The sequence below is a fragment of the Engraulis encrasicolus genome, chromosome 14 (assembly GCF_034702125.1).
Source record: "Engraulis encrasicolus isolate BLACKSEA-1 chromosome 14, IST_EnEncr_1.0, whole genome shotgun sequence".
In the NCBI taxonomy this organism is placed as follows: domain Eukaryota; kingdom Metazoa; phylum Chordata; class Actinopteri; order Clupeiformes; family Engraulidae; genus Engraulis; species Engraulis encrasicolus.
Window position 1 is genome coordinate 42,540,777 of NC_085870.1, and position 11,960 is coordinate 42,552,736.

The 11,960-nt window shown below is 40.8% G+C and overlaps 1 long non-coding RNA gene across 1 annotated transcript; it reads right to left on the minus strand.

Moving 5' to 3' along the window:
* Nucleotides 1-7,118: 7,118 nt before the first annotated feature.
* Nucleotides 7,119-11,525, minus strand: LOC134463335 (uncharacterized). The gene is made up of 6 exons (XR_010037722.1): nt 11,147-11,525; nt 10,217-10,356; nt 10,017-10,105; nt 9,650-9,766; nt 8,717-8,805; nt 7,119-7,236 (listed from the first exon to the last, which is right to left on the minus strand). It is a non-coding gene; the product is annotated as an uncharacterized LOC134463335 (long non-coding RNA).
* Nucleotides 11,526-11,960: the final 435 nt, after the last annotated feature.

Sequence of the window (11,960 nt, forward strand, 5' to 3'; positions counted from 1 at the left end):
TGCAATGTTTTAGAGTCCCCCTCACCGTTTATTTCATGTTTGCTGCAGTCTCTGTTATATGGCTAATTTGGATTTTATCTCAACCAGCTTTAGAATGGCCGTCTATGGGCACCTGCAACTCTGTTCTTAAAATCACCTTCAACATTTGTTTTCGAAGGTCTACAGCTCACAAAGTGGTTAGGGGTGTTCACTAGCAGTCTCTAACAAGTTTCAAGGCAAAATATGACTTCTGTCATTTTTTATTTGCCATTTTGTGAAAGAAAGTGAAAGTGAAAGTGAAACTTAACTTACAAATTGCTACATAAAACACACAAAAAACACGACAGATGCCATATTTCGCTACAAAAATTGTTAAGGAACAACAGTGAATACTGCTGAAGACTTGTTGAGTTGCATTTTCTTGAAAATAAATGTTAAAGGTGATTTTAAATTTTGAGGGAGGAAACCAACGCACACCAGAGGTTTCGAGGTGCAGGTAGCGGGTGCAGGATCAATTTGGTAGAAGAAGGTACCGCACACTCAAGTCCATCGTGCTGCAATTTATTGACAAACAACGTTTCGGCCCGTATGGCCTTTCTCAAGTTTTTGAAAAACTTGAGAAAGGCCATACGGGCCGAAACGTTGTTTGTCAATAAATTGCAGCACGATGGACTTGAGTGTGCGGTACCTTCTTCTACCAAAGGTGATTTTAAGAACAGAGTTGCAGGTGCCCATAGACGGCCATTCTAAAGCTGGTTGAGATAAAATCCAAATCAGCCAAATAACAGAGACTGCAGCAAACATGAAATAAACGCTGAGGGGGACTCCAAAATATTGCAGACCACTCAGAAAATGGCCTCAATGTTCAAAAAAGTGGAGTTCTCCTTTAATCGAATATGGACGCCATCACCAGACAAGGTGGACTCTTAATTACATTGTAGCTATAGGTTGTCATACATGGAGAATTCATCTCCATACTCAGATTTAAGATTAGAATCAAAGGACATGATTTCATAGGTTGAATTCATGTTTACAAGTGACAGTTGACTTTCATGTCAATAAGCTGTTCTTTTGAATGAAAATGTTTTCTCTACTTCCACTTTTATTTTAATGCTTATTATAACATGATGCAATATGTCCACCTCAATCCACCTCTTCCTTTATGATACACATTTACACACATAAGTCTGAATGTGCCTAAATATAATATGCACATCTACATTTTGTGCATTAGGAATTCATTGTTAGCCGATTTTATTGCGGTGCTTACATTATATCTTTGAATGGTGGAAAGGTGAAACGTGGATCAAAACAGTTTATGTTATTGTGAGGAATTTACTTGATATACAGTGCCCTCCATAATTATTGGCACCCCTGGTTGAGATGTGTTTTTTAGCTTCCAATTATTTTATTTTTTTTCTAAATAATATGGGACCTTAATGGAAAAAAAGAGAAAAATCCAACCTTCAATACAAGTGCATTTATTCAGTGGGGAAAAAATCCCACATAAAGAAATAATTATTTGACATCAAATAATGTGTGTCACAATTATTAGCACCCCTGGTGTTAATATTTTGTACAACCCCCTTTTGCCAACAAAACAGCTCCTAATCTTCTCCTACAATGTTTCACAACATGGGAAAAGACAGAAAGAGGGATCTTCAGCCATTCCTCTTTGCAGAATCTCTCTAAATCATCCAGAGACCTGGGTCCTCTCCTCTGTACTCTCCTCTTCAGCTCACCCCACAGGTTCTCAATGGGGTTGAGGTCAGGGGACTGAGATGGCCATGGGAGGAGCTTGATTTTGTGTCTGGTGAACCATTTCTGTGTAGATTTGGCCATATGTTTAGGGTCATTGTCTTGCTGAAAGACCCAGTGACGACCCAGCTTCAGCTTTCGGGCAGAGGGCAACAGATTTTGATTTAAAATGTCCTGGTATTTCAAAGCATTCATGATGCCATGCACCCTAACAAGGTTCCCAGGGCCTTTGGAAGCGAAACAGCCCCACAGCATCACTGACCCACCCCCATACTTCACAGTGGGTATGAGGTGCTTTTCAGCATGCGCATCTTTCGTGGTACGCCAGACCCACTTAGAGTGTTTGTTGCCAAAAAGCTCAATCTTGGTCTCATCTGACCAAAGCACACGGTCCCAGTTGAAGCCCCAATACCGCTTGGCGAACTCCAGACGCTTGCGTTTATGATTGTGAGTGAGGAAAGGTTTTCTCCGTGCATGCCTCCCAAACAGCTTGTTGGCGTGTAGACAGCGCCTGATGGTTGATTTGGAGACTTTGTGACCCCAGGATGCTACCATTTGTTGTAATTCTGTAACAGTGAGCTTTGGAGATCTTTTGATTTCTCTTACCATCCTCCTCACTGTGCGTGGTAGCAAAATAAACTTGGGTCCTCGTCCAGGCTTGTTTACCACTGTTCCAGTTGTTATGAACTTCTTAATTATTCCTCTCACAGTGGATATGGGCAGCTGCAGTTGAGTGGCAATCTTCTTGTAGCCTCTGCCTGACCTGTGAAGGTCGATGCACATCTGCCTCACTTGTATGCTGTGTTCCTTTGTCTTTCCCATGTTTAAGAGTGGATAAGAGAAATGGCCTCGGTGTCACGTCATATTTATACCCCAGGGAAACAGGAAGTGATGAATTACTAATTAAATGTTCCTACATACTCTGGTAAACTTTGTAAACTACTGTAGAAATGACAGAAATGCTTCAATTATATTTATTTCCTGGGAATTGTTAAGGGTGCCAATAATTGTGGAACAGGTGATTTAATGAAAAATAATTATTTTTTAGTCAGGGATTTTTTTATTTTCTTACAATTCATTTGAGTTGAAGGCTACATTTTCCTACAATTTTCAGTGTGACAGTATTCTTCTGCAATAAACACTGAATTTATTTTAAGGCTTTTAACACATCTCAACCAGGGGTGCCAATAATTATGGAGGGCACTGTACTATGTTAACTCATTCCCAACCATTAGGCCTATCAACCTCCTCCTCTCCAGTGATTTGGCAGGACACAAAATATCATGCACTGCATGGCACTTTTGCTGCAAATGCAACAAAAGCAAAGTATGATGTTTTGCAATGATCAGTCCTGTCTAATTCAGATGTCACATGGTTACATAAAATGCCCCACATTATCAAATCTCTATATTGAGTCAGGCCCACATACCCCTTCCTATCCTCCTGCCAGTCACCGAAGTGGGATGGGTGGTATTGAACAGGGCTTTAGTCCCACTGCTCCTGTATCTGCCTGTATACATGGGTTCTCATTGTTTATCAACACAATGTTATGAAGAGGGGCAAGACACTGGCAGCCAACCACGTGAGCTATTTTTTTTTGACAGACAGCGGTTTCCAACAATCAGAGGCTGAGTTGTGTGCGGCTAGGCTCGCAGTCAGGTTATAAACAAAATTTAGAACCCATGCATTCTCAAGGCACACAGACATCACAACTTCATCTCATCCAACACTGCATCTGCAAGAAGTGGCATGGAGTACATGGAGTCAAGCAGTTGCTGCAATTCAGCAACTCCAGGAGGGGTGATTAGGAATAGGTTAACTTAGTATACCAAGTAAACAATTTTGGTTATAGTAGAGGAGGGTGACTGTATGTGCATATATATTTGTCCAACAATAAAGCAATCACTAACCACTTCACCAGAGGGCTAGGATCATTAGTGGGACAGTCAGAGCCTGTCACAAAGAAAGTATGACTTTTAATGTATGCTGATGACATTACCTTAGAGGCACATATCGCTGACACAGACACCCCCGACACAAGACATCAACAGCCAAGGACAGTAGAGCAAGTGGTAGTTTTTAGGTACCTAGCCATAGAAATGTAGCCTGGTCCTGACCATCCCTACTACCATTTCATTTCGTATTCATGGTCTGGAGGTTGTTTGATCTGACACGATTCGAGGAAGCCGGAAGGAAATGGTCGGAAAAATCAGTTGTTGAACAAACATGTCTGACGTCTGTCTTTGGCGATGTAGGAACGTTTAAGAGACATGTCTGACAGAATATCCTACCGTAGGATAACATTACAATGTAGGACCGCTTGTCACAACACCGGCCAAATCCTACCGGCAACATTGTTCCACAGAAAACTGGTATCAGAAGTAGTGTGGAGTCAAGTCTCTTGGCGGAAATACGTAGGATGGTGCGCAAGGCTAATAGAAATGGGCACCCTCCTGTCTCTCTCACAGCACATGAACACAATATTCAAAATAGGACATTCCAAGTCAGCAAGGACATTCTGATTTTTGATACCTCCTCCTCGCATAACTTAACCCTTTGTGTCCTGGAAACACATATACAGGTTTTTCAGCATCTTGAGATTTTAGCTGTTTTATTAACTATGTGGGTATGTTAGAGCTGAATGAACACATTACAATGCAAGGGGAGGGTATTGGCTTTTAAATGTAACTCATTTCATGTTTGTATGTGCTTCGGAGGCTGAGACATTGCAGATTTAATAGGAAGAGGGCACCCTTTCCCAAAAAGGGCTTAGGACAAAATGGGTTAATTAGCAGTCCATTTTTGAATATTGTGTTCATGTGCTGTGAGAAAGGGAGTGCCCATTTCTGTACCTAGGAACCTTAAAACTACCACTTGCTCTTCTGCCTGCCATTGGCTCTCTCTCTCCAGCTGAGCACCGTTATTGATACACTGCAGATGTACATTCCAGTATATTTTAACTAGGCCAATTTAAAGTCTATACTTGCACAATTCTACCAACAGAAGATAACAGACAGACTCTCTTTTCCTCCTACTCCCCTGTTCAGCAGGGCTGGATCCCCACATGGCTGCATGCTGAGCCCCCATCTAAAGTCTATCCGTCCATGACTGCAGCATGGCCAGCAAAAGGGACTGAAGGTGGCAGCCTGGTGTACAGAGACCGAGACAAATTTCTCTAGCTCTGAATGAAAAGAAAACCAAAGAGATAATTTCTGCCTTCAGGAGGCACACCTATAGCGAGAATAGACCTAGCCCTCTCTGAACTTCCCACTGTCACAGAGCTAAAACATTGTCTTGGACATTATCCTGGTTCTGAGTTCTTGGGTCTCTACAGATGTATCATTGGCACTACAGATGTATCATCAAAGTAAGGACCGAAGACTAAAACCACATTTCACACACATGGACTGCCTGACTGTTCATTACAATCTCTTGTTCCCCTGATCTCCTTCCATCCTCCAGTTGTTGTGCAATAATTGATACAGTGCAATGTGTTGAGCTGAATTATTGCCGTACTACAGAACAAAAGCCAGCCTTAATGGTTATAATTGTCACAGAGTGGCCATCTCAGCTGAAATATGTACATTAAGCAAGACAATCTATGCAATAACTTTGGATGACTGATGTGCAATACCAGCCTGAGTATGTCCTTTGTGTATATATTCACACACACACACACACACACACACACACACACACACACACACACACACACACACACACGCACACACACACACACGCACGCACGCACGCACGCACGCACGCACGCACACACACACACAATGACACTCCCTTATCTGTACATTCTATTCTATTCTATTCTATTCTATTCTATATTATTCACATCAGTCTGCCTCTTGATCCCCATTGTAGGCCTAGATATACAGTGATCTGAGCACCGGCAAACATGAAGTAATTCCCATTGTACAAAGGATAATATTAGAAAATATTCGATTTAGGGACTTTCAGACTCTTGTGTGCATTTATTTTTTTGTGGGTGAAGAGGTGTGGAAACATTGTGAGGTGGTTTGAGGTGGAAACATTTTTCATGGTATAATGCATTAAAAGTGTAATTGAAATAGGGAGAGATTTAAATACAAATGGTCAATTTATGGAAAAGGTAATCTCGTGTTGCAAACATGAATTCAGTCTACACTGAAATAATTTCCTTTGATATCTATCTTAAATCTGAGTATGGAAATTAATTATCCTTGTATGAAAACCTGATGCTACAATGTACTTAAGAGTTTACCTTGTGTAATCAAAGAAATGTACACTGTAGACTGGTGACGGTGGCCATATTGGATTCCTTCATTTTGATGTACTATGGGAATTAAAGGCATTACCCAGACAGCAAAATGGGTCTGGCCCAGATCTGTGACAGATGTTGGCAGGCACTTGGGCCAGGTCCGCAATCCTGGTCTGGCCCGGTTTCTTATTTTACAATGGCGCTGAGCTGGAACAGGTCCGGATTATGGATCCGGAATGGATCTGGCCCAGGTCCGATCCACATGTTTGGAATTTGTGGCCGACCAGGGCCAGATCTGGCCCAGGTCCGTAACACGCATCTGACCATGATCTGGCCCTGATCCGTAATACACAGTTGGGGCTCATCTGGCCCATATCCGGACCTTATCTGGGCCTTATCAGGGCCTGATCCGGATTAAAGGGATATTTAAAGGCATATGCCATTATTTTGGGGCTTAATACAGTTAAAATCGTTGGCTGGGGTTTATAAAGGTGGTAAAGTGTCTTATTTTTCATGTGAAGCGTTGTCTTGCTTTAAGACAAGTTTAAAGAGGGAGTATGTCGCTAAGCTAGTGAAAGTCAATGCATCCATGTAGCATTGCTACATGCTACACGGATCCATTGACTTTCACTAGCTTAGCGACATGCTTCCTCTTGCTTCCTCTTAAAACAAGACAACGGCTTACATGAAAAATAAGACACTTCACCACCTATATAAACCCTGGCCAACCATTTTAACTGTATTAAGCCCCAAAATAGTGGCATACCCCTTTAAAGGTGGATGTGGAATATTTTTAGTTGTTCATTTCCAGAATTCATTATGCCCATTCACAAATGTTAACTTTTTAACAGATATTTACCACCACCAAAGTATTCAACATGACTGGGAAATTTGCACTTTTCATACATGAAAAGGGGGATCTTCTCCATGGTCCGCCATTTTGAATTTCCAGAAATAGACATTGCAAAACTCACTACACTTTGGTATTCATGCAAAAATCTAAATTAGCAGTAGACAGCACAGTTTCAATGAGCACCATAGATGCAATAACTACTCTGGCCACAATTTTACACAGTGCACCTTCAAGCAAGAGCAAACAATGTTTTTTAAAAATGAGCTGCTTACAAATTATGCATTTTAGTATTCTTTATTGTTTTGTTTCTTGTTGGGTGTGTGCCAAAGCGGTCGGCTGCCAGATCCATCTCCACATTTTTGATAGCGTTCATCTCTCCCTTGTTGCCCTCTTCACACTGTAAGATATTAAAAAGCACACAAAGCAGAAGGGAAACGTTAGACTTAATGCAGATGTATGTGCAGGCACAAATTACATACGATTGTGAATGAACTGACACATACAGGTGCTGGCCAAAAAAATTTGAATATCATGAAAATGTTTATTTATTTCCATAATTCCATCAATAATGTTACACTTTCATAGATTATAGATTCACGACCCACATTTTAAACTATGCCAATAATTTGTTTATTCTTGCATATTTTTGGCTTCAAGAAACCATGAATTAAGTAACTCACAAAATTAGAAGATTGTGATGAAATCACCATTCTCTTCAGAAAAAAAGAAACGGGTCATATTGTCATATCAAATCAGTTAAAATTCTCGACTTTCTAAATAACATGTCAATGTTTAATATTTGGTTAGAAATGTAATCGCCTTAATCACGGCAATGATGTATTTAACATTTCAGTCAATGGCACACATGCTTGACAGCAATCAAATGCAAATTTGTTATCATGGTCTCATCAGAGTCAAACAAAACTAAGGAATGGGTTACTGGAACCATGTCCTCTGATCTAATGACATCAAGATAAACAAATTGGCTTTAGATGGTGTCAAACATGTGTGGTGGTAAAAAGCGATGTGTACAAAGGAAAGTGCCTCATGCTGAAAGTCAAGTATGGTAGTGGGAGTGGCATGGCTTGGGGCTGTGTGGGTGCCATCAACAGTAGGAAGCTGAATTTCACCAAAAGAAATATGCTTGTCAACATGTACTGTAACTACTGAAACAGATCATGATACTCCCTATAGGATTTCATTCGAATCTCACACACATCAATTATAGCCAGGTGCAGACTCAAAATGTAAAAGTTAAATGCAAGGCAAAGATAAAACGCACAACAATGACCTCCCTTTAAATTTCGAGACAATTCAGGCCAACACGGCCCCTTCTCAGACACTATGATAGGCGTGTACTCAATTTTGCACCAGCATAATTTCACAAAAATGGGCAAATATGTCATTTAAGTTATACAATTGGCCTTAATTTTCTTATGTAAGCTCAAAAGATGTTGTATTACACTTACTCTATGAGCGTTTTGGGGAATAACTTGTGTGTTCAAAATGTTACTTTTCAACAAGGGTATACTCATTATTGCTGTGCACTGTATATTTGAATAATTTCTTAAAAATGTGGGAACATGGAGCAGCAGGAATAAGCTGTGGGACCAATGGGCTGTGGGAACATGACCCCGTACACAGAACATACAGTCAACCTAGCCAAGTAGACAGTAGGTATTCCATCCACTTTTCAGGCCACCACAGAACAGCATCAGGCAAGTTCTGGTTAAGTGTTGTACAACAAGTGTGTGTGTGTGTGTGTGTGTGTGTGTGTGTGTGTGTGTGTGTGTGTGTGTGAGAGAGAGTAAGTGAGAGTGAGAGAGTGTGCACACCAGCATGCATGGGCTTTAATGCATAACATAAAAACAACTTACTTAATACATTCTGATGACGTCCGAGGGCTTCTTGAATATGTAGTGAGGCCGACCCAGCAGAGTAGAAGTCCTGTCCTTTCATTTGAGTCCTACAGCACAAAAAGAATAAATAATTATGAATAATAGTTATTGGGATTTCACTGTGAAAATATTTAGTACAATTGGCATCCATGTTTACAATTAGTTTAGTTTATTGGTTTATTTCATCAGGGACCATGTGCAAAGTACATTAGTTACATAGTAAAAAAAAAAGATGACCTGCACCACATTATAGCTAAAAGCTAATTTCCATCTGCATTCCCTGGGCAGGTAAGAAAACATATAACACACACACACACACACACACACACACACACTAAAATATGTCATATGCAAAAACTACAATAACAGGTATGTGCAAAACTATTAGTGGTGACCAGACTGGGTACATGAAAGCCATTTCTTCACTCCAAGTGAGAATGAATAAAAGTTTGAATAAAAGTTTGTAATGCCTTTTATGTGGGTGGGAAGGGCATTCCATTATTTAGTTGCTCTGCAAAAACAGATTGTGCAAATTTATGCTGTTACCCGGCTTGGGAGGCTACTATTTCCTCTGGTGGTAGATCTAGTTGTTCTGCTAATTTGTTCAGAGCAAGGATGGATAAAAGTTTTCAGAGGTGGTGGAGCAGAATTGTGGATAATTTTGTGCACAAGTCGCACAGCAGAATATAGAATTAGGTTGTCAAAACTGAGCAAGTAATACTTGTCCAGTATGGCACAACACAATGGTGAAATTGAGACGTCTGTCCAAAACTTTTAAGATTTCATGGTAGTCTTGTTGGCCTGAGACCAGCTTGACATACATTAGTGTAAATGATACATTATCAAGCCACTTACATATGTCTCAGCAGGATCAACAGTTAAAGAAGTTAAATTGTCAGCTCATACACTCACATGACAGTCCAAAAAGGTGTTCAGTGGCGGCTTCTTCTCTCACTTGCAGCTTCATACACATCGAGCGATGTTGATGCCAGGTCGATCAAGGAATGACTGTGCCTACTGTTTACAATTCTACCCAAAGCAAAAAGAAAAAGAAACACAAAAAGGTTGAAAGTTTGTCATAGAAATACATAGAACATACAATAAACCTATTCAAGTAGACAGTAGGTATTCTATGCACATTCAGGCCACCAAACAACAGCATCAGGCAAGCTCTTATTGAGTGCAGTACAACAAGTGTGTGTGTGTGAGTGAGAGAGAGAGGGGGGGGGGCGCGTGCCAGCATGCATGGGCTTTAATGCATAACATAAAAACAACTTACTTCATACATTCTGGTGGTGTCCAAGGGCTTCTTGAATAAATAGTGAGACCAACGCCGCAGAGCAGAATTCCTGTCCTTTCATTTGTGTCCTGTAGCAGAAAAGGAATAAATAATTATGAATAATAGTTATTGGGATTTCACTGTGAAAATATATAGGCCTAGTACAATTGGCATTCATATTTACAACTCTCGGCTCATACCTTCAAATGACAGTCCAAAAAGCTTTTCAGTGGCGGCTTCTTCCCTCACTTGATGCAGAGGCAGCTTGCTTCATACACATCGAGTAGGCCTAATGCTGGTGTCAGGTCGATCAAGGAATGGCTGAACCTACCGTACAATTCTACCCAACCCAAAGCAAAGAGGAAAAGAAAGACAAAAAAAGTTTCAACGTTTTGCATACAACATGCATGCATGAGCTTTAATTCACAGTATTTTGATGAAGCCTAATCCATGTTATAGCCTATATCACAATGCAGTTATTAAACTAACAATACGACCATTTAGGATTTGTGTAACAACAATCAAGGAGTTACAAACTGCGTGATGTCAAATGAATTCAGCTCAAGGTGAGCTAATAGCACAACACAGAATGTTTGCTGTCGGCGGCACAACATGGATACGGTGATTATTAAGCCATCAGAAATTGATTGAAAATAATCGAACACATCATGTACATCACACTCGCACCTATACCTAGCTTTTTTTGGCGAATGTTATACAAATCACAGCAGTCCTAGACTAGTTACAGAACTACCGGTAGTAGTGCTAGTCGACTAGAAACTACCTTTGTTTCTGTCCCGTGTTGATAGGGTATGTTTGGGATGTTAGCTTCATAAAAGATTATCACCATTACTGCTAATGCCGCTAAAATTGACTCAAATAGCCCGATCATGACACATTTTGAGTGGGTTCATCAAAAGCTTGTGCTTGATGCCACAGCCCGCCAGCCACAAAGACAGCAGCAAGTTAGCGCGATGCTGCGGTGTTATGATTCAGTGCTCGGCCAAGCCATTTCACGACACAACAGAGGAGGTAATTAACTCACTGGACTAAAACGCTGAAATAGTAGTGGCGACGGCGTGTGAGTGTATTTTACTTCTACCATAGTATTAAGTTAAATAATTACTTACCATCATTGAATGATCAAGTCACGACAGTGCAGTGTTGGACGAGACGCGACACAGGCGGATAGTTGAGTTCAGCTGAGGTAAACTGAAGAACGGTCTCTCTCTCTCTCTGAGGGTTCCAAAGTGACAGTTGGGGAATTCAGTTTTGGCGCGTCCGGATTGCTCTATGTGGCCCGCACCCGCCACGCGCCTTCAAATCGGACTGAATTATTTTATTATGGCGCGTCCGGATTGCTTATCTGGCCCGCATCCGCCAGGAGCCTTCAAAACTGACTGTCAAACTACTGGTCCGGATCGGAGCTGCCGCTGATCGGCAAAATGACTGTGACTGCTATGCGGATCTGCTGACTTGAAAACGGACCCGGCCCAAATCTAATTGCTGTCTGGGTTAGCACCCTTCAAACCCCCTGAAAATGTTGTATATCAAACATGAACACTATCAAAGACAATATGTCCTTAAAGCAAAACTATGGGCAGTGTGAAGTGCAGTATTTTGGGGTCAAAAATCTGTGCTTTTTTGTGGTGTCATCCCATGTTCTACTGCCCATAACTAAAGAATGGGAAAAGGTAGAGACAAACTTCTTTTTTCAGGTGAAAGTAGACAGTTCAGTGCAGTTTTCTGCAGTATTTGTGTTCACAGAGACAAAGAGCATTTTTTTCTGTGGATCTTGAAATATTAGTAAAAATGTTAAAAATCGTTGACAATATGAGGCTCTCTGCTTTTAAAATGGCTGCCAGCCAATGACATAAGCATTTTCCTCCAATCTGAGCTTAAATCTGATGACATAATGGCTTTCCCCATGTCTGAAAACATAAA